The 21,978-nt window shown below is 52.9% G+C and overlaps 1 protein-coding gene across 3 annotated transcripts in view; it reads right to left on the reverse strand.

Moving 5' to 3' along the window:
* ATOSB (atos homolog B) overlaps positions 1-1,917 on the reverse strand; it is a 40,783-nt gene extending 38,866 nt beyond the window's left edge. For 2 of the 3 annotated variants that reach the window (XM_054810690.1, XM_054810688.1), the window contains exon 1: positions 1,801-1,917. The gene's annotated coding sequence lies outside the window, so the exon portion shown is untranslated. Of the gene's footprint in view, positions 1-614; positions 664-1,800 lie in introns of those variants that run through there. The other variant, XM_054810689.1, reaches the window with a different exon arrangement.
* Between the last annotated feature and the right edge of the window lie 20,061 nt (positions 1,918-21,978).

Genomic DNA, 21,978 nt, shown 5'->3' on the forward strand with positions numbered 1-21,978 from the left:
TTAATTCTCCCAGTTCTCAACCCCTTTCTAAAGCAGAGCCCAGCCAAAAGTAACTCTAGTACTGTCACATTGGGAGTTTTCTCCCGTTTCACCTGCCAGACCTTGTTCACCTTCTGCATGTGTTACCAAGTTTGCCAAGACTCTCCTTTGTGTCAGGGTTCAATCCTGCTACCCTCTCCACAAGGTCCCAACTTCCCCTCTTTGCTAAGGGTAATGGACAAAACTCAGGCAGAGGAAGACAGGGCCATAACCAGATCTTTGCTTGTGCAATGCTTTTTAAAAAGTCAATAAGTAGAAGTGACTTTTAAAATACCCTGAGACACAGCACAGCATTTCTTTACCATACACTTTGCACAGCAGTGGCAAACTCCATGCCCCTTCCTTAAAAAAAAAAATAAAAGGAGTCTGGAAACCCCAGAGATAAGTCTGTGCCCCTTGTACATGGCACCAGACGGGTCGTGTTCACAGGTAGGTTGTGAGGAAGCCCCCAGCCCCAACTCCCATCCCCTCTGTCTAAACCACATCTGGGACTACCAAGAGAATGCTGCCACCACCTCTGTAGTTTCTGTAAAAATCAAGTGCCTCGGCCACAGCAAAACACTTGCAAACCCTACCAGGTCTCCAGCTGCTGATTTTGGGTGGGTAAGTGCCCCCCTCCACGGGTCCTTCCGCCCGTGGTGGCTGTCACCAGAGGGCAGCAGGCCTCTTGCCGCGGATGACGGGGTTCACATCCGCTCCAGCGCTGTTTTCGCAGCCCCACGCCGAAGGTTGCGATCTACCCACGGGGCAGGTGCCGGCCAAGCAGGCGCTGGATGAGCCGCGTCTCGGTGGTGCTGGCCGGCCGGGCCACGGCGCGGCAGGTCTGGGCCTCTGGCACGGCCCCATCGCCACGGGTCCCTCGGACACGGGTGTCCGGGGCGGGGGGGGACGGGGGACGACAAGAACAGAAGGCCGGGCCCAGCCGGGGCTGGGTCTGAGCCGATGCCCTGGAGGAGGAGGAGGAGGCCCCATCCTGCCGGCAGAGCCATGGACAGGCTGTCCCTGCCCATGTCACGGCGGAAAGGACGTGGCCGTGGTGGGCGAGACCCGGGGGCGGGGGGGGGGGGAAGAGGGAGGACACAACCTCCAGGAGCTGCCGGGGCCTCGGCAGGGGCTGGGAGCCAGGATGGGGGGCACCCCCCAAGCACAGCCTGCACCGCCACAGCGCGACCCTCCTGGGCAGCAGCCCCGCTCACAGCCCCGCTGTGTCCCCCCCGACCTGCCTCCGCCAGACCCTCCTGCCGCAGCCCCCCGCGAGGCCACAGCCCCCCCCCCCGGGCACCGAAACCAGGCAGCGGGGGGGACGACGACACAGCCCCCCTGCCACAGCCCCCCAGAGCCGCTCTGCCGTCACACCGCCGCCTGCCGCAGGCTGCCCCCCCACCCCCCGGCACCTCCTGCCACAGCTTCCCCCGCCCCAGCCCCCCCCGCCGGTCCCAGCGCTCCCGGGTACAGCCTCCCCGCTGACGGCCCCACCGGCTCACAACCCCCATCCAGGTCACGGCCCCCGCGGTACTACCCGGCCGCGGCCCCCCCCAGCTCTCGCTCGCCACCCCGGTCGGGACCCTCGGCCCCAGCGTCCCCCCACCCCCCGAACCTTCCGGGGCGCATAAGCCCCTCCTGCGCCGGACAGGCAGGCGGCCCGCCCCCCCCCCAGTGCCCAGTTCTGGCCCATCCCCCCCCCCCCCCCCCGGTGCCCGGTTCTGCTCCGTGCCCCCCAGCTCCCCCCGGCCCTGCCCGCCGCAGCCCCGCCGGACCCACCAGCGCCCCCTCCACCGCCGCCGCGGTCCCGACTGCTGCGCGGCTTCGTCCGCTCCTTCCGGGTGCCGGTGGGGACGCGCCCCCCGCGCCCGCCTCCCCGCGCTGATTGGTGCTCTGGGCGGGGCACGGCGCAGGGCGAGGTGAGCGGTAGGGCCGCGCGACCAATAAGCGAGCGGAGAGGTGGTGACGTACTGCGTCGAAATCCCACCCTCGCTCCGCCTCCTCCACGTGCGGATGTGTGATGACAGCGGGGAAGGGGTGGTCCCAGGCACAGCGGCTTCTCATTGGTCGCCGGCGGCAGGGGCGGGGCCTGACAGCGCTGGGGTGGGGGGGCTGCCATCGCCGCGACCCTTCGCCTCTGCCCCGCGGCCACGTTGACCTTTAACCTCCGACCCGACCCCGGCCCGCAGGGGGGGGCGCTGGGCCCGGACACGGCCCCACGGGCGTGACGCGTCCCGGCCCCACGGGCACCCCCCCCAGGCACCACGGACGTGGCGTGTCCCACCCCACAAGCACGGCCCCTCCCCGCCCCACGGGCACACCGTGTCACAGCCCCACGGGCACACACCCCCCCCGACCCACGGGCGCCGCGTGCCCCACCCCCACGGACACACCCACGGGCGTGGTATGTCCCATCCCCGCAGAAACCCTCCCCCAGCCCCATGCATGCTGCGTGTCCCGGCTCTCCGCCCCCCCTCCCCCCGGCCCCACGGGCGTGGCCTCCCCCAGGGTGTCCCCCGCCCCAGGGGCATGTCCCGAGTGGGACCACCCGGTGTCCCCCACCCCCCGCCTGGCGCAGACGCCCCACGGGCCCAGCGGGTGCAGGCAGTGCCGTGGGTGCGGGACCCGCGGGGCGGGCATGGGGAGGGGGGCAGCTGTCCCCGGGAACCTCCGTGGGGCACCGCGGCTCTGCCACCCACCGGCCGGGCCCTGGCGGGACCCACCAGCCCCGAGCCCAGCGGCCTGCCCGTGGGCCGTTCCGGTCCAGGAAGACACGCCGTGACTTCAGCAATTTTGGGTGAAGCTGAGCAAAACCAGCCCCCGGCCGACTCACCTCGCTCTTCGGCGAGCTGCAGCTGCAACGCCGCTCTAAAAATAGTGGGGACTGGTACCGTCAAATGATAAATATAACCAAGATCTCGTCTTCTGACGGTGCTAGCGTGCAGCGAGCTGGATGCGAACCGGCAGCGCACCAGCTGCTGGGCCCCCCACGCCCCCCTCGCCTCACTGCCGGTCCGAGGGGGCATTATTTTTGGAGGCTCCATCATGGACAAAGCTACGCCGGGCATTCTCCAGGAGTAGCTGTGTGCAGGGAGGAGCAGGATGGACGGTCCCTTCGCACCCCTCTCCTCCGCACGCTTTTCTGCAGGGACACGTGGCAGCTCCGACGCGCTGCTGTGTGGCCATGGAGCGGCTGCCGACACGGGACCTCATGTCCTCCTGGGGCCTGTTGTTGTAGGAGATTTCTTGCTAAACATCCCGTGGCTGGTCCCAGAATCACGTTGTGGGCCGTTAAAGTGTATTCAATATACAAAGCGTTTTAATTTCTGAGCGAGATGACCAGAACATGTCATCCTCTGGTGCTCAGGGTGGTTTAGGAGCTGCTGCCTTAAACTACGTGTGTGCAGATGCCGGTTTCAGGGAGGAAGAGCCCGGAAACTCAGTTCCCCCATGCCCCTGCTCGTCCCTCACAATGTGGGTTTCCTACACGCTCCCAGGGCAATATTTAGCTTTTCTGCACTTTGGCCCTGTGCGTGAGCTCTGCCGAGCTGGCGAGAAGCTGCGGTGTCCAACCGGGATGGGAGCAGAGTTTGTGGAATCCAGAGATGGACTGAAAATGGCTCAGTTCTCATCATGCAGCCACTTCCACAGGCTGTGTTTTCCAGCTTAAACCGGCTGAAATTAGTTCAGTGTTAACAAATGGTTAATGAACCATTATTGGCCTGAACGGGAACTGAACTGGAACAACTTCAGTCGCAGCTAAACCCGCCATGGAGCTGAATCCAAAAGATTTGCTGGTTCAGCTCCTCGGCTGCAGGGAAATATGGGTTCCTTTGTCCTTGACAAGAATAATACATTTCTGTTTATTGTGTGGGCAGCGAAGGATTAATAATATCCCAAGTTATTTACCTCCTGCTTTTGAGTGCTGAGGGTTTGCAAGCGATGTCCCTGCTGAGCACACTGTCCCTTAGCAACCTCCACTGATTTTTAAAACATGTTCTCGTTCCAGAAACAGGACGTAAAATCTCCTTTTAACAGTCTGGGTGGGGTGAGGGTGCTCCCGCTCCTCCCGCGCGCAGGGCAAGGACCTCAACCATGGCCATTTGACAGGGAACAGTAACGCAGGCAGAAGATGGTGGTGGTGGTGGTGGTGGTTCAGAGAGCATCTGGAAAATCTCCAGAGGCTTGGAGAGGATGGGGGGGCGGGGGGGGAAGTTACTGCACGAGCTGTACCGCTGCCTGGCAGAGGGACAAGCCCACCCAAGGCTTGCCGGGAGTGGGCTTCATCCACTGCCTGCCAACCCTGGGGACCCGCAAAGGACTTCACGAGGGTCTGTGAAGGCAAGCAGGAAGGTTTAAACATATTAGGCAGTGCACTGCACCATGGCTGGCCACCTTCCAGAGGCTCGCTGGCCGGGAGGGCTGGGAGGAGGGTGTTTCCCCAGGAAGATGAGGTGTTCCGGGCAGCAGCGCGATGGAACGATGTCCTTCCGTGATGAGCTCTGCTGCCTGCGGGGCTTCCCTTTGAAGGGTGTGCTGGTGAGGTGACTGGGTGTCACCAGTGAGTTCACCACTGGGTTAGCTCCCTCCCGGAGCTGCCAGCGCTGCCCCAACCAGCCGGCCACGGGCTGAGGCTGCTCAGCCTGTTTGCCAGGATGGCTGCTCCCTCCAGAAAGGCTGTCGGGCGCCGAGCTCCAGCAGGCTGAGGAGCTGACACCAGCAAGGCTCCTGCTGCACTTTTAATTTAATTGAATAGTTTTTACCACGGAAGGGTGACATCCCCATGCACATGCTCGTTTTGTTGGCGTGGGCGGGTTTCGCAATCACAAAAGTGCCTTTGAAAAGTACACACATCATCTTCCAGACCTGATGGGGCAAGATGTGCCTCCATAGGGGTGATGCCACCCCTGCATCGCCCGCACGCTGCCTGCATGGGCAGGCTGGCCCACGCTACACACGCCCAATCCAAGTTCGTGTAGGTAAAACAATAAAGGACCTGAGTGCAGAAACGAGCCTGGAAAGACCTGGAGCCCTGCCAGGGAGAGATTGCAGGGAATTTTAAAAGGTCCTCGGAGAAGGGTGGTGGAAATCAGCTGTCACGTTGCTTGGGGGCCCCTGGCAAGACGGGCCAGGCTGGCGGGGTGCAGAGTGGCAGCAGGGCTAGACCGGGCGCCCCGCGGTGACTCATGGCTTCATCCCAGCTGGCAGAGGAGATGGAGAAAGCCCAAGGGGCAGGTGTGTGAGAGGAGCGTTGGGTGTCACTTCCCCTCTTAATGGTGTGCCGCGCAGGCATCTCTTTGTCAGGCTGCCACAAAAGGGCTTTGGGTTTTCTGTCTCTTGCGCAGCCTCAGCCCTCCGTGTGCTATGGAGAGACCTCAGCTCCTGCAGTGCTGCCTCCTGGGGTTTTCATACTTATCGTCCTCCCCATGGTTAGCAATGGAGGAGAGTGAGGCCAAACCCTGCCTCTCTTTCCCCACAGCTGGTCTCAAGGAGGGGATGGACCCCAGTGCCTTACGGTGCCATGCCGGAGCTGGAGGATGTCCCCAGGGAAGATGGGCTGGTGCTGCAGGACTTTTTCCCTGCTGGAACCTGTTCCCAGCAATGTGCTTGGTTTACCTGTTTGACCGAAATGGCTGTAAAACTGGAGATATGAATCATGCTCAGAGAGTTTCCTGCTGGAGGAGCCCTCTGCCTGGGTGGTGTTCTGTCCCGGCACTGCGGGAATCCCTCCTGCGATGGCTCAGAGCGGGGCTCTGGGTCACAACTCAGTCAATGTCATTGCGGCACCCCAACTGAGCTCCAGTACCCCCTGATGCCTCGTCACAAACTGGGGGGTCTCTGCTGAGATTCAGCGCCCTGCTGGGAAAAGTGGGGGGCGGTGACAGCACTACTGAGGAAAGCTGTATCTGATATCACTTTAAGAAGCAGCGGTAGCAGGGTCGGGCTGGGCTGCTGTCTTCCTTCCAAACCCTACAGGACCCTCACAGGTCCAGCATCACCTCTTTCTCATCAGCTGTCTGCCAGCACCTTGCAGAGGAGAGGCAGCATCGTGATCCCTGTGGAACCATGGCGGGACCTAGGCACCGTGGAGCAAAGGGGCCTTCCAGGCTGGATGCAGGTCATTAATTCAGTGCTTTAGCCACCACACTTTGCTGCCTCTTTGTGTCTGAGATGCACATGGCGCTTCCCAGAGCTGAACAGGGGTCTTGGCTGTGGGCAACTCTCAAGAGTTCCGTCCTGGAGCTGCTGGCAGACAGTCTAACGAGGGGCGAGGGCTGCAGGTTGCAGCCTGGCAGGCTGGAGATGATCAGCAGCAAGAGTTTCTGCAAGGGAGATATGCAGCCCCAGGCGGGTATCCAGAAGAGGGATCTCCAGTCCTGGGGGTGTGCAGCACAAAGCCACAGCAGATCTGCTCTGAGCACAAGGTCAGGCTGGAGATGTCCCTGCCTGTCCCTGCCAGTGGTGCTCAAGGGATGCCCAGCTGCCACCCCATGGAACAACACCTGGGAACGGTCTGTGCCAGCTCAGCACCAGGGAAATAATCCCTGCTAGCTGTTGGGCACACAAACTTCCCCCTGCTGCCGCTTCACCCCTGGAGGTCACCCATTGCCCAAGCCAATTTGACTTCACTTAATGGCCCTTTGCCCTGACCTGCAGCTGAGGAGCTGGGGGTGGGCTGTGGATTTAGGATAGCACCGGGGTGGGCTCCAGAGAAGGTGCCACTGGTCCGGACAGGCTCTGGGGAGACATGTGCCTTGCCCCATCGCTGGGCACAGGAATGGGTCCCGAGCTTCTCCTGCAGCTTCCCTGCAGAAATGTTTCCTTTGCTTTGTGCCCGCCTTGGGGAAAAAAAAAAAAAAAAGAAAAAAGAAAAAAAGAAAAGAAAGGGAGGAACTGATAAACTCCGTTTACCCACCGAGATAGCATCAGCCCTAAGCAGCCGGCCGGTGTGGGCTGTGCTGGGGCTGGTGCATGCCAGGGCTGCCTGGAGCCACGCAGTGACGTCTCGGCCTTGCTGCTGCCTCCCCGGCCACGCCAGCAGCCCTTGCTGATGCCAAGTGCGCGAGCCAGGGCTGATAGCAGAAGGCAAAGGTCCTCTTGGCGTCACCTTGGCAGGGTGGCAGAGGCTGGGGCCACCCAGAAGTGCCTCCCACTGCTGCAGGCTGTCCTGGCGCCCAAGGCTGCTCACTCACTGTGGTACCCACCTCCGCCAAAACTTTGGCATTTCTCCCTGGCCATGCTTGGCATTTGGGGCTGAGCCCTTCCCCTGAGCTCTGCAACTTGAAGCACTGACAGGGATCCTGCACCCCACACAGTGCCAGCACCCCGGGGTGCTGCACCTGGCTGCACCCCCTCTTCCCACGCCCAGGCATTTCCCCAGGACACGGCTGCTGGGCGGCAAGGCCAAGGTTTGCACAGATACGGGACTTTTGAACCCCAGGTTGTAAGTAAAGACGGCTCCAGGGCTGTGCTGCGTGGAGGGACAGCAAAGCCCCTTCCCCACTGCCTGCTGCCGGGGAGATGCTGAGCTCTGAAGACTGAGGTCCGGGGGTGTATCCCCATTTCAGTCACTGAAAATTTGAGGTGATGGAAAATCCCCTCCCATCCCTGGCTTGGTCAGCGGATGCTGCCTGTTGGCACAAGGTGGCAGCCCAGCCCAGCTTATTTTCAGCAGGGCTGCGTCCGGTGCGTTTTGGGGGGTCTGGGCCCTGCCATGACCTGCCAGGGTGGCCCCTGCCCCTGCAGACTTGGGGTGCACGTCCTTCGCAGGGTGCTGCCCTCGCCCTGCCATGGGTTGACGTGACGGGATGGACAAGTCCTGCTGCAGGAGACAGCCCCACTGGGCACCGGCAGCAGCAGGGAGCGGGGCACCACCATGGGTCAGTTGGCCAAACTGTCCATGGTGGCACAAATCGGAGCCTGTCCCCTGCCATCGCCGGGAAGCCTTGCAGTGTGTCCCCTGCAGCCACGCACCCAGCAGGTCGGTGCAGGACCCAGGCGAGTGCCTGTCTCGTACCAGATCTGACACGTCCCCTGGCTGCAAGGGCAGCAGGGCAGCAGCCCGGGAGTTGCACCCACATCACCCACCCTCTCTGGGCACATAGCTCTCTCTGCTCAGATGCGTGGCAGTGAGGTCCCCCCCAGGCAGCCCTGTCCGTGGACACCCATGGGTTGCATCTCAGCCGTCCCGGCTCTGCTGCACCTTCCCTCTGTGGGGGGATGTGGGGACAAGGGACATGCCATGCAGTTCCTGGACTAGAGAGAGCATGGGATGAGGCCACACCAGGTACATGGTTGCTACCAGGACCTTTCAGGGCCTTTCTGAGCAAGAAGGAGCAACGCAGGAATGAGGGAAATGGGCCAGCACAGCAATGGGGAATGACAGGCTCTTCTCTGCCCTCGTGGGGAGCGATAACCAGCCCGAGGTGGGGGTGTTAGGATGCATTAAAAGTGTTCACAGGCTTCTCACCCTGATGTGGCCGTGCACCTCCAGCAAAGGGGTGGAGAGAGGTGTTTTTACAAAGTCATGATGCTGTGGGGACTCCAGTTATTTGGCATCAGGTCTCACTTCTTGGGGTTCACTGTATTCCCATGTCCTGTTGTTTCCCTCTGCCTGTTGCAGATTGGAGGCTGTTTTGTGCCTGAGATTCCCTGTGGATGTGTTCAATGAGACAGCCATGAGGAGGCATGGCAGGCTCCCATGTCTTCCCTCCATCCATCCACGCATGCTCTGCAGATGCATTTTTGAAAGAACAAGAAGAGCTGCAAAGCTCCTGCCATGGGTTAATTCTGTGGATCTTCCTGACGGTGGCCGGCTCAAGCCTGGGGTTTACCTATGTCCCCCGAGCAGCCAAAGCTGCTGTGTGTGCCTGCGTTGCTGGACCAGCTCCATCTTGATGTGTACACTTGCCCATCTTCTGTTTGCTCATCTGTGCACATGAGAATGCTGTGGATGTGATAGCCCTTGTTAGAGGCCTGCACCAGCTAGCATTTCCTTTGGCTCTATAGTCAAATCTCATGACAGACCTGTTTAGTCCCTTGTTGTTGCCATAACCTGAGCCTTAACTACCTAAGGCTGGGAGCTGGGCACCCCCGGCCATTCCCATCATTGCAGGACCCTGCTTTCCAGGCACTGCACCTTTGCCCTAAAATCAATTTTTTTGAGTAGGGTCTGCTGCCAGCTTCTGTAGGAAACTCTGGCGGAAAGATGCCTCACTGAACAATTGATCTTCCCCTCTCTGCATCTTAAGCACATCTGCATCTGTAGTGGAAACCAGGTCAGAAGGAGCCCATGGAGCAGGGGGGCAGATCTGAAAGAGGGGCTACGCTAGCTGCCAGCGTTATCAGGCAGGGATGGGCAGCACCAGCCAGCCGCTGCACTGCCAGCATGCCTGTTGGCATCCAGCAAAAAACCCCGTCTGAGCATCCACCTGTGTACAACCACTCTGTGCTGAGATATGCAGACACATCCAGGACTACAGCACAGGCATCTCTGTGCTAAGGGGGTAGCAGAGAGGACAAACCTTTCTGTCCCAAAGCACAGCTGCTCATGGCCCGTCACCCCTGCTTGCACTGGAGCCTCCCTGAGGTTTCTGGCGTGCTGCTTGCAGGCAGGATGGGAGCTGCCAAGTCTGGTTGTGCCGCTGGTTTGCCTGCCGGAGAAATCCCTGCTCTCGTCATAACCACTCTTGCTGGGGCCCTTCAGCTCCCAGTGGCTCTGCCCCCCGTGCCCACCCCTCATTTCAGTGAACACACTCAATCCCTCACTAGGCTCTTGGGAGGACTGAGAATTAAACGATGCAAAAATCCCTGCCAGCTGCCTGCACGAGGCTGCCTGGATGAGTCTTGCCAGCTCAGCATGGGCGGGTGAGCAAGAAAACAAGGTCATGGCTGCGGGGGAGGCAGGAGCCTTGGTCCCTGGCTCTGAGCACCACGGCTGCCCCCATCCCAGGGAAGCATCTGCCTGAGTGCAGATCCCCGGTGCCATGATGGAGAGGCACAAGGGTGGCTGGAGGCTCAGCAAAGCCCTCTCGCCCGTGGGCTTTGCACTATGCTGGTGGAGGATGCCACAGCAACGCCGGCAGTGAAAGCAATGGATGGAAAGTGGTTTTGGGCTCCCTGCAGCTTATCTCTCCATATCTTTCACACTCAGAGCTAAAAAAACCAACCAAACAAACAAACCCCACTTGCAAAGCTGGTTTGATTTTACGTCAGACGGGAAAAAAATACACCTCATACGTGACCTAGTGCTGATAAATGCCACCTGCTGATGCAGCTTATGCCATTAAGTGAGTCCTTCGGCCACCATATGCATGCTGTGGGGGCAAAAGGGCACAAACAGGTTAGCTTTCATCAGCAAAGCTCTGCTATGTGAAAGCCCCAGGGCCAGGTCAGGAAGAGATCACAGCTATCTCGTTACAGGTGCAGGTGGCTGTGCTGCAGTGGGAAGCACCTGGTGACTTTTGGGGTATCCATCTGAACCTGTGCTATCTGAACATGCTCCACAGGGGCATGCTATTTCCAGAAGCTGGCTTCGCACCCTGACAGGGCTGGCTCTGGAGTTTTATCTCCTCCAGCTGCAGCTAGAATACAGGGTGCTGCTGGAGCATGGGGTGTATGTATCTCTCATAAAAGTGCTGCTCTGCAGCCGTGCATCCACTTTGCTGCCAAATGGGTAATGGAAGGAAAGAGGATAATGTTCATGTATTAAAGTTGCAGCCCTTTCCTCCTCCATTATAATCCCTATTCAGATTTAATCAGGCAAAGAGCGTACTTCAGTCCTTGCGGTCTGAGTTATTGCAGCAACAACCCGCTCCAGAGGGGCTGTACCTCAGCGGCTGTTGTGCAAGCTCACAATAAAAAGACAAACCTGTCTCTGAGAGGTTGTGATCAGAAGTACAGCAGCAGGTAGAGACAACACCAAGTGGCACCGGCAGAAAATATTGAGTGCACCCTCAGCAAGTTTGCCGACGACACCAAGCCGCGTGGTGTGGGGGGGGAAGGGATGCCATCCAGAGGGACCTTGACAGGCTTGAGAGGTGGGCCTGTGTGAACCGCATGAAGTTCAACAAGGCCAAGTGCAAGGTCCTGCACGTGGGTCAGTGCAATCCCAAGCACAACTACAGGCTGGGCGAGGAATGGATTGAGAGCAGCCCTGAGGAGAAGGACTTGGGGGTATTGATTGATGAGAAGCTCAACATGAGCCGGCAGTGTGCGCTTGCAGCCCAGAAAGCCAACCGTGTCCTGGGCTGCATCAAAAGAGGTGTGACCAGCAGGTCGAGGGAGGTGATTCTGCCCCTCTACTCTGCTCTTGTGAGACCCCACCTGGAGTACTGCGTCCAGCTCTGGGGGCCCCAGTACAGGAGAGACATGGAGCTGTTGGAGAGAGTCCAGAGGAGGGCCACGAAGCTGATCAGAGGGCTGGAGCACCTCTCCTACGAGGACAGGCTGAGAGAGTTGGGGTTGTTCAGCCTGGAGAAAAGGCGGCTCTAGGCAGACCGTAGAGCGGCTTTCCAGTACCTGAAGGGGCCTACAGGAAAGCTGGAGAGGGACTGTTTATCAGGGAGTGTAGTGACAGGACAAGAGGGAATGGGTTTAAGCTGAAGGAGGGTCGATTTAGATTGGACGTTAGAAAGAAATTCTTTACTGTTAAGAGTGGTGAGGCCCTGGCACAGGTTGCCCAGAGAAGCTGTGGCTGCCCCATCCCTGGAAGTGTTCAAGGCCAGGCTGGATGGGGCTTTGGGCAACGTGGTCTAGTGGAGGGTGTCCCTGCCCATGGCAGGGGGGTTGGAACTAGATGATCTTTGAGGTCCCTTCTAACCCAAACCATTCTGTGATTCTATGATTATGGTTCTATGTTTCTATGACCCCGTGGTAACAAATCAGGGAGGACAAAGTGTCTGTTCACCCTCTAATGCCGCATCAGGACAGCAGCAGGACCAAGAAGGGGTTAGAAATTGTCCTCGGGAGCTCTGTGGAGGAGCAGAGCAGTTGTACAGGCTTGCACAAACTCAGTGTCAGGTGAAGGTGACCCCTTCTGCTTTTGCTTCATGGTCAAGGCACTGGCACATCCCACCTCCACGAGAGAGCTAAAGCTGCCTGCATGGCTGTATGAACACACAAAAATGTAGAAATGATGAGGCTGAGAGCATTCAGCACCAATGTGGCCTTGGACGAAGGTACAAGGATGAGTTTGAAAAACCCCTGTGTGAAAAGGGAAAGTTTCTTTGTCTTGGTTTGCTCTTGCAAGAGAGCTGCTGGCTCCCAGGTGTGCTGCATGCTTGGCTCGCAGCCGCAGACTGTCGTGCATCGCCACCCCCTTTTCCTTGCTGTTGGGAAGGGCTCGTGGTTTCGCTGATGGTCCAACGCACACCTAAAGCACTAGAACAGCTCTGCTCTTCCTTCCAAAAAGCTGAGACCAGGTACAGATGCCAGCTCCTCCATCCCCACATGCAGATGTAATTAGTACTGAAACTTAGTACCTAAGGGGCATTCACGTTGCCTTCACAGCAGCCTGCAGTTAGAGATTTTGGTCTTTAGAAACTCACTCTGTCAGCGCTAAATTGGCAAGAAACTTTGCCTTAATAACACCACAATGGGGCAGTTTCCTGGTAAACCTTCGGATTACAAGTAACCCCAAAGGAACACATTAGGTTTGACCTACGAGGCTCCTCGATACTTCCAGCCTCTGCACTAAAACCTCCAGATCCTGCAGGGAAACATGTTGCTGGATACAGGAGATCTTTGCACACAAAAGCAGGACTTAGGCTGCTTGGTAGTTTCATGGGAGACCTCTAGAGAAACTTGGCTGCTTTATGGGAAGGTGAATTCAGATAGGGATGCTTTTCTTCTACATCTGCATTGTCACTGTATGGGGTCCTGGTGCCAGAATACCTGGCTTTTTTCAGTCAAGCTTGCCATGGATGCTGCAGGCTGTAATCAGCCTGAGGAACTGGGCTTTTTCCTGTGAGTGTGTCAGCCCAAGGCTTGGCTTTAAGGAGCTTCTGAATGCAAAAGACAGCACTGGTATCAACCAGATGGGAATAGGAGGTGAGAGTTGGCAGCATAAGAGCTGCAGAGGGGCATTGCTGGGTAGGGGAAAAGGCAGATGATGGATAAAAGATCCTGTGATAGAAGCAAAAATCTTTACCTTTGTGAGCCACCACCAGTTTTGTGTGTATGTATGCAAATATCACATGGGAGATATATGACTAGCAATTAAGGACCAAAAGACAGGGCAAAATTACGCTATCTGCCTAACATTTCCTGCATTTCAGATGCTGACTTTTTCTAGATTTGTGTAGTTGCCAGTACTCAACATTTTTCCAAGAAGAATTTTCTATGTTAATGTGTGTAGCTCTGAACATGAAAGCAAACAGCATCTGGAAGCAAACAACTTGTAATGAGTGCCATTAAGAATTTCAATCTGCAAACCACAGAATGATCTCTAGCACGTGTAAATGACTCTGCCAATCTGTTTCTTTGCTACCCACTAAGCATAACAATGACACTGGGTTCATTTTCCCAGTTGGGGGTCTTACTGTTCACACCTCAGCTCTTTGAGCAGGCTCACATCAGCATCTCCCCAAATGGCAGGAGGACCTCTGCCTACCATAGGCAATATCTAAGCCACTCAGGCAATACCCATCCTACAGGCAGGCCATGTACAGTTGAGCCATTCCCCAAGCTCTGCCAGCATTTAGTCTCCCACTGGCAAGGAAAACAGCCTTGCTAATGACTAGAAGTCCTAAAAGCATGAAATAATTTAGAGCTAGACTCCCTAGGGAAGAGGAATGGCATATGCAAGCAGTTACCTAATCATGGTCTAATTACCCAACTGGAATTTGGCCAGGATGCTGGGACTAAGGGCAGTACCCTAGGGAAAGGGTTGCAGGGTCTCTGGTGAGGGCATGCACTTGGGATCTTGGCTTTATGCACTTAGCGGAAGGTGTAAAGGGGCAGAGGGCATGCCTGGTACTGCCCAAAAATGCTCTGGACTAAGAAAATACCATTTCAGGTAGGTTTATTCTTTATGGCTTCTTATTTCTAGAAATTAGACACCCAGTTCTGTCTCCTGGCAGGTCTTAGACATCCCAACTACTAATTGGCTGGGGCAAGTTTTGGTCCACATGGGTGGGCCCTAACTTAACCTTCTGCCGGGCATCCCTGATATAAACCTATCAGCTTGTACTGATGGATGTCACTACAGGCTGTGTAGTTTCAGTGCTCACATGTGAGAAACTACACAAATGGGGACAGGAAATGGCATCTCAGCAGACCAGCAAAAGTAATTTCCCATAGGTGATAGGAGGCTAGACCTGAGCTGCTCTCTAGCCCCTCCTACACCTCCCTGCTTTCCACTGCTGCACCTGACCTGATCTCAGCAGCATTACTCTGTCACTGCCTTTTTCTCCAGGACTGTTTTGCTTTTGTATCCCTTTCCTCAGTGAAAAACACCAGTTACTTGCTTAAGATGAGACCTGGCAAACTTGTGCCAGCATCAGGCATGAATTCAAGGCACCGCCTGCAGCCATGCTCTGGTTGTAGGCTCTGAGAGATGCTTCAGCTAAGCGCTTCTCAGGAGGATGGGAAGAGATGAGAAAGAAGAGAAGCAGGGAGGGAAATGACAGCCCTGGGCTAATGCAGGCACTGCTCAGGCTGCAGACAGGGCCTGGAGGTGTTGATGGCCCCTGGTCCTTCCCTTTGGGTGGGTTTGGACAAGTCTCTCAGGTGACGTGAGGGCTGGCTGCTGTATCATGCTGCATTACAAAAGGTACCAGGCATTATGGCAAGGCTCAGAGCTGCCTGCCCAGTGACCCGCAGAAGAAATCCCCATGGGGCTGGTAGTTATAATCAAATAACTGGGGACTTCTCACTCCTCAGCTTTCACAGCTTGCTGCCAAGGCAAACGTCAACCATGGCAGGATCCTTGCAGACCCCTTATCACAGCCCCAGTGTTTAAACAACCATATCTGTGCCAGGCTATTTCTCTCCAAGCTTTGCTGATTTTCTGAAGTAGTTTTATGTAACCAGCTGGGTTGGATTTCCATTAGCATAGAACAAAGGCTTATTGCCCTTTTTTGGTTTTTGGGGTTTTTTTTTTATGATAGAAAAGAAAGTTGGAAGACCAGTATTGTTATTTTATTTTTATTTTTATTTTATCCTTAATTTTTGGGAGAGGCTCAAAGAGCTCATGAAGAGTGTCTGTTCTGCTTGCAACATAAAATGATAATACCTAGCCCAAGAAACAAAGGACGTCTGGGATTGTTAGCTACAGTTTTGAGTTTTGCTTTTGTATTTGTTTTTTATCTATTTATTTCATTCCAAGATGCAGTAAACATTATAGAGAAATAGTCCCCAAATGATGCTCATCCTGTTCAAACAGATGTTACTCAAGGCATTCATGGGGAAGATTTCAAGAGGATCCTTTATTTTTGTTATTCTTTCAAAACCCACCGTCTCAGACCTACCACCAGGGATACAATGTGAGGTTCAGCAACACACACATATTGGTAATAAAGAATTATGGTCCATAAAAACAACAGCTTTCAGGCTGTAATGCTACATCTTCTGTGACTTACCTTCACCTGCAGCTTGGTGTTATTAAGGAAACCATGCCCCACAGCTGCCAGTCAAGCTGTATTGTAGATACAAATAAATAAAATCTGGAGAGTCCTTAATTATTATTTTTGTTGTTTATAAAAGGAGATCTGAGGGAGGAATGGGAAAAATTACAATCTGGACTGTGAGATGCTTCCTAATTATTAGTTATTGCTCGTGTTAAACTGCAATGATCAGCAGTAGAGTGCTAGACATTGCATGGGCATTTAATGAAATGGCTAATCTTCTTTTATCTTTGCATTTTAAATACTTGGGAAAAGGATTTTCCTAAATCTTTTGGAAAAAGGGACAAAAAGAGGAGTCAAACTGTGAGCTAGAGAGACTCCTGGGTGAACCAGGGAGGACCGAGTTGTGAAATGCTTGCTTTCTGCACAGCCCTCTGAGGAGGCTGGCGGCAGAAAGTGTTCACAACAGGGCTTTTATTCTGCTATCGCAGCTCTGAAAGCTTGATGTGTGTGCCCGGGGGAGGGCCAGCCTGCTTGCCTCCTGCTTTCCCCCTGTTCTTCACCTAGCAGGAAGGCACGGTACGCACGCACGGTATGCACGCACGCTGCTTGGACCCCAGTGCCTATGGAACAACTTAGCTGGAAGGTTAAACAGCCCATTTGCATGGGAAATGTCAGTCACTTGGCCACTTTTAGAAGGATGGTGGCTCTGCTAAACTGTGGGAGGTTGGCCTTTCCCTGCAATGTACTTTATTCCTCTAGAGAGCAATTTTACAAAAGCACTATAAAAATCCTCTGACAAAACCCATGCTGCTCATAAATACAGTTAAATATCCTCCCATATTCTTCATGGGTCTTACTGAGACATTTCTGGTTTTCATGCAGAAGCCCACCTTCTCACCCCGCTGCTCTCAGATAATAGATACACTATGATACGAAATCACACCGGGGAGAAACTCTGGCCAGTATCCCCAAGGGTAACGCGATTTCACTTACACCTCTGATGCTCTTTGCTAGAAGGTGACCAACTCTGTGTCTTTTGACTGTGGTCTTGGGATAGCGAAGCAGGTCAAGCAGACAGAAGAGTCCTTTGTGGTCTCGTGGTGCTTCTTACTCAGAGCCCATCACTTCGCTTATATTCACCAACAGGTTTTTCTCTAACTTTGACAAATAGCTCCTCTTTTATCTCTGACAAATGTTCCTCTTCAATGAATAAAAACTACAAAAACAAGAGAAAAGCTATCCCCCTAGGCTTCTCTATTGAAGAATAACCTTCTACACTCCTCAAACGTCTGTTAATGTGAACAGAACAAAAACTGAAGACACAGCTGTAAGGCAGGAAACAAGCCTGGCTGGGGTGAGGGGTTTTGCACTTTGCCAAGTTAAAAGTGACTCCTCTTGGAAAGGCAAAATATATGATTTCTTTAAAATAAAATAGTTATTCCCTCCTTTTGTAATAGGGAAGTCATGGCTCGATTTAAATATGAATCCGACCAAAGTGGAGTATGGAATAGCAGAATGGGCGTCACCTGTTCCTATTACATCAGAAGGTGGTCATCTCACAGGACCGCATAGATCTGTGTAGCTAATCTGAGGCATAGGCCTCAGGAAATACGGGCCTGATCCTGATGTGACCTGCTGTGCGCAATATGTGCCATCCATACTTGAGAAGTGTTAAATAGAAAGAGCTACAAAACAGAAAGAGCTACATAACAGAAATCATACAGTCAGAGCCAGTGATCTCTGGACTACTTGGAAAAGATGCCTTACATTAAGTCTGGCAAAGCAAAATTAGAGAGGGAACAGGGTTGCTGTCTATGGATACATCTCATGGGTAAATATTAGGAAGGCAGAAACACTAAGCTGAAAGGTGAAGCTGGTAGGAGGATGAAGAACATGAATATGTTGGAAATGATGGCTGCCGAGGGGCTCCTGTAAAGTACCAGAGCAAACACTCGACCTGGCTGTGAGAGGGACAGGGCTGGGGAAAAGGAGCAGTGTGACTGTAGGGACAGGGGCAGACCCAGAGGTCTCTTCAGTCCTGTGTCCCCATGTCCCTAGCTCCCAACAGCCAGAGGGCAGGTATGTGTCGAGCGAGAGATAGTTAAGGATAAAACACAGCCAAGAATAAGTATCACTTAAAGGACAGTATTTCTGCTGATCAGGAAGATCACTTCAGCCTAAGGCAGAGGCTTTCAGGGCACCTGAACATCCTTCAGCTCATGGAAATGTTGTGGCATCTGCTTTTGGGGGAGCAACAATAGTGGCAGTGTCCATGCTGGCCAAGTGAGGGATCGCTAGCAGAGAGCACCAGCCCCAGTATACAGCAAGATCAGAAATGATCACATTGCCCTGTCAGGGTCTATATTTTACACAGCCCCTGCGTTGCCTGCTTTGCTGCTCACTGCTTGGACAGACAGAGACGCCACGCTGCATGTGTGTAGCCCTGGGTGTAGCATGCAGTGCAGTCCCACTGTGTTGCTCAAGGACAAAGCACCCCAGTATGAACAAGAAATACTGTGTTTTAGGACACTTGGGATAATTGCATGAGAAATGGGTTCCATTCTATCGACTCCAGCATGAGTGGTTGAAAGACTTTTCTGCAGAGCAGCTGTAATTGAAAGCTCAGTTCCCATGGAAGCTGCCCTCTTATGCAGAGGGCTATTTTCCTGAGATAAAAGGATAGTGCTCACCTCTCCAGCCTTTTGAACGTGGATTTGTAATTTAAAAGCTGGCAGATCTCTTTGTCCTACCTGTCTTAAATGGTTATAGCGTGACAGTGTCCGAGAATCTCATAATTTATAATCGGGACACTCCTTATCTTTAATACCTCCTTCCTTAAAGAATTATCACAACCTCCATTTTGTGGATGGAGAATTGAGGCACAAAGACTAAACCCCACCCAAGTGCCCATGCTTTGCAGGGAGGAAAGCTAAATGGCTGCAGAGAGTTCCTGAGCATGCCGAAAGGAAGACTCAGTACAGGGACTTCAATGGTATGGTGGCAGGTTGAACAGGACGGTTGGAGAATCTCTGATTTGAGAGGGAATTAAAATGAAGCCACTGGTTAATGCCTTAAATTACCAGACCATTGTCACTTCCAGATGTCACCAATTTTTAGGAAAAGCCAAGATGGGGACATGGGAAAGAAGATGCCACAAGTTGCAGGCCAAAGTTTGGCTGGTTGTTCAGTGGGGGCTGCTGCCCCTCGTTGCCCTGTTCACATCGCTGCCCTGCGGCTGCCGAAGTTCTATCCATTCCCAGACCTTTAAAATTTCACAGGTATCATCCTGTTTGAGTATTTTTGAGTGTTAAAACTAACATCCTGCTTTACATATAACTGGAGAGGATTGCAGGCTGCTTCCCTGCAAGTTTCAGTGCATGCATATGGTGTTCTTCAGCTACTGCACTGATTATCGGCTGTGATCCACTCCAGAGCAAGCTACATTTCAACATGTTATTGAAAGGGCTCCCACACACAGGTAAGACACTAGGCAGTGTTGTGAAAAAGATCCTGTGATCCCCAAGCTGTTCTGCAGATGTTAGATTTTATTAGTAAGCAAAGAGAGCAGAAATACCGGTGAAAGCCAGTTCAGTAGCCTGTTACCTGTACAGTCAAATCTGAGGGCTGCTTCCCAATACCAGAATATTAATCAACTGCTTAGTCTATATTCAGCACTGAATTCCTGCCAAATGTCATAGGGTAAATTAAAAGCTTTTTTTGCCTTATCTTTAGAGCTTAGCCCCCCAAAAACAGGTCTGAGATGATTTTTTTTGTTAGTTGCATAACAGAAAAATGGTTTTAACAGATCTAAACCCTTTGATTTAAAATAAAGCCCACGTGAGTTCACTACAAGCCAAGCTTCAGCTTGAGCCATTGTCCAGTGGCAGAAATACTAAACTCAAAGAAGGTGGAAGAACAAGAAGAGCAGAAGAAAACACATTTTGATTAGACTGCAAATATATCCACAGTATCATTCTCTGAATAGGGAAACTATAGCAAATAGGCAGGTATAAAACAGCTGGCAAGCTGCAGTGAGCAGAGGATCACCCATTTATTACTTTCTTACCAAACAGCAGGTAAGCCGAGACCAATGACTGCGGTCTGAGTAGCCAGAGAAAATTAACTCCTGCTCTGCAGGGAGTGAAAATTGGGTTTCACTTTGGAGTTGGCAGAAACTCCTCCTTCCTGAGCTTGCAGAGGACCTCAAGTCTTTATTCAGAAAAGCATATACTTTTGTTGTGTATGAAGGTTACTGTAGTGTGCTTGCTGCAGTGCATTTTTCCTCTTTAATTCAGTAAAATTCTCCATTAAAAAATACATTGCTGACAGAGTGTACTGTCTGTGCTACCAGAGCATGCTGTCAGCTGCAGAATTTAGATCCAATCTGCTATAACAGGATTTGGGGCTTTGCCGTAGTCAAGTATTTGTGAACCTGGCATTCTCTTTTGTGGCTTTATAGAAACAGACCTCAAAAGATCGTTCATGTTTAAGAGACTGGGCACAGGAAATGGTGGGGGTTTTTTTATCTTTCTATTGCAGTGTTTTTATCACTAAACTATTTTTGTATTTATGATAACAATGTCCAGAGGAAGAACTAGAAAAAATAACAGAGAAAGATGCATTTGGGGAGTGTCACTTCAGCTAGGCAAACATAAGGAAGTTGATTTCAAGGAGCAAGCATAATCTAGGACAGGGTAATTCTATCTTGCAAAAGTTTCACAGTAGTGGCATGGTCCCTCTCCAGCATATTTGAAGTGGAAAGGAGAGGGAGCAATGGACTGACACACAAGTAACCACTGTATTTGAGAATAGGGAGTTATACAAATGATCTCTTTTGATTAGATAAAGACTGTTAAAACACTTGCATGTAATTAGACCTCAGAATTGCAGGGAGTTCATCAGATCTATAATAATCCCAGCCTTCACAGTTACTGCTGGTGGTAAGATATCTCATCCTAGCTACAAGATGCTTACTTGATTGCTATGCTTGCTAATAACACATAACTATGATTTTAAGATATGTATGACATCATCTGGGCCTGATGAGATAATTTCTGTATTATGGTAGTATTTACAAGCTGTGGGCAAGACAGGGACTTGCTGTACCAGGTACTGTATGACACAGTAGGTGACAATCATGGTGTCAAAGGCTTTAATTTTTAAATTAGAACAGGCAGAGCAATGGGGCCCAGCAAAGGGAGGAGAGCAGTCATGACGGGATTGCGTGGTTATGGCAGAGATTAGCTCAGCTCATGCACAGTTTAACAGTTTTCATTTGCAATGAGGCTGCAAAAGAAGATGGGAAAGGAAAGGCATCAGAACAGCTCAGGGACCCCTGAGCCAATCTTCTGCTGAGGCGCTGATGAATGCAGAGGAGGCTGGGGATCTGGCATCCTATCCTAAGACACATGGGAGATAAATAGTAGAGGACTTTTTAGAGCAAAGCACTAACATTCCCTGAAGTTAACTGAAAAGCCAGCGTTGTGCCTAGCTCACAGGTGGGGCAGGCTTTGATGATGTACAGCCAAAATGCAGAGGTTGGTGTGCCACTCTGCCACTGCTACACTTGAATAGCACATAAAGAAACAAAACAGAGCTTTTGAGTTTAGCAGCATTTCAGCAGCACTGAAGCCAGTTCAGGGGCAAGAAGAGGAGACTCCTTCCCTGCCTGCCTCAGTGCTGGCACTTGCAGCTGCCTGCACCGACAGTCTGCAGGCATGCTGCTAAGCAGAAGTGTTCCCAGTCCCTTGAGACTGCCTCTGGTAACACCTTCAGCACACAGCCTGCTTGTCTGTTTGCAGGAACCTCACATTTTGTCCTTCAAGTGGTCCTCCTTGGTATCTCAGAGAAACTTTATGTATATTTTTTGACACATTTCCTTGACTGATACACTTCTGTGCAGCAAGTGTAAGGGCAGAAACAGACTGTGCTGGACAGAGCAGAAATCAAAACTCCCATCTAGGTCTGAATTATGGGAAGGCTGGTGTGTCTTTGAAACACCCAGCTAGAAGTCTTGTCCTCTACCCTCTCTGCAGACCTTTCAGTTATTCTAAACATGAATGCAATAGCAATCACATTATATGACACTTTGCTGTTGAGTTTCAGTATCACAAATAATTTTTTTCTCCTTGGATCCTCCGTTTGGAAGTAGATGTACATTCTGCAGCGTTAAGGTTATTTATAGGTTGGGATGAAGCAGCACTAAAAGCATCAGAGGCCACCAGAGGAAATTACTAGAGCCAGGCTCAAGGGACACCATAGAGTGGCTCGTCGTGCAACAGGCAGCAGACCTGTGAAACACATCGTTGGGAGGTGTAGGGACAGGACAAGGGGCAATGGGTTTAAGCTGAAGGAGGGTCGATTTAGATTAGATGTTAGGAAGAAATTC

The sequence above is a fragment of the Grus americana genome, chromosome Z (genome assembly GCF_028858705.1).
Source record: "Grus americana isolate bGruAme1 chromosome Z, bGruAme1.mat, whole genome shotgun sequence".
NCBI classification, from domain to species: domain Eukaryota; kingdom Metazoa; phylum Chordata; class Aves; order Gruiformes; family Gruidae; genus Grus; species Grus americana.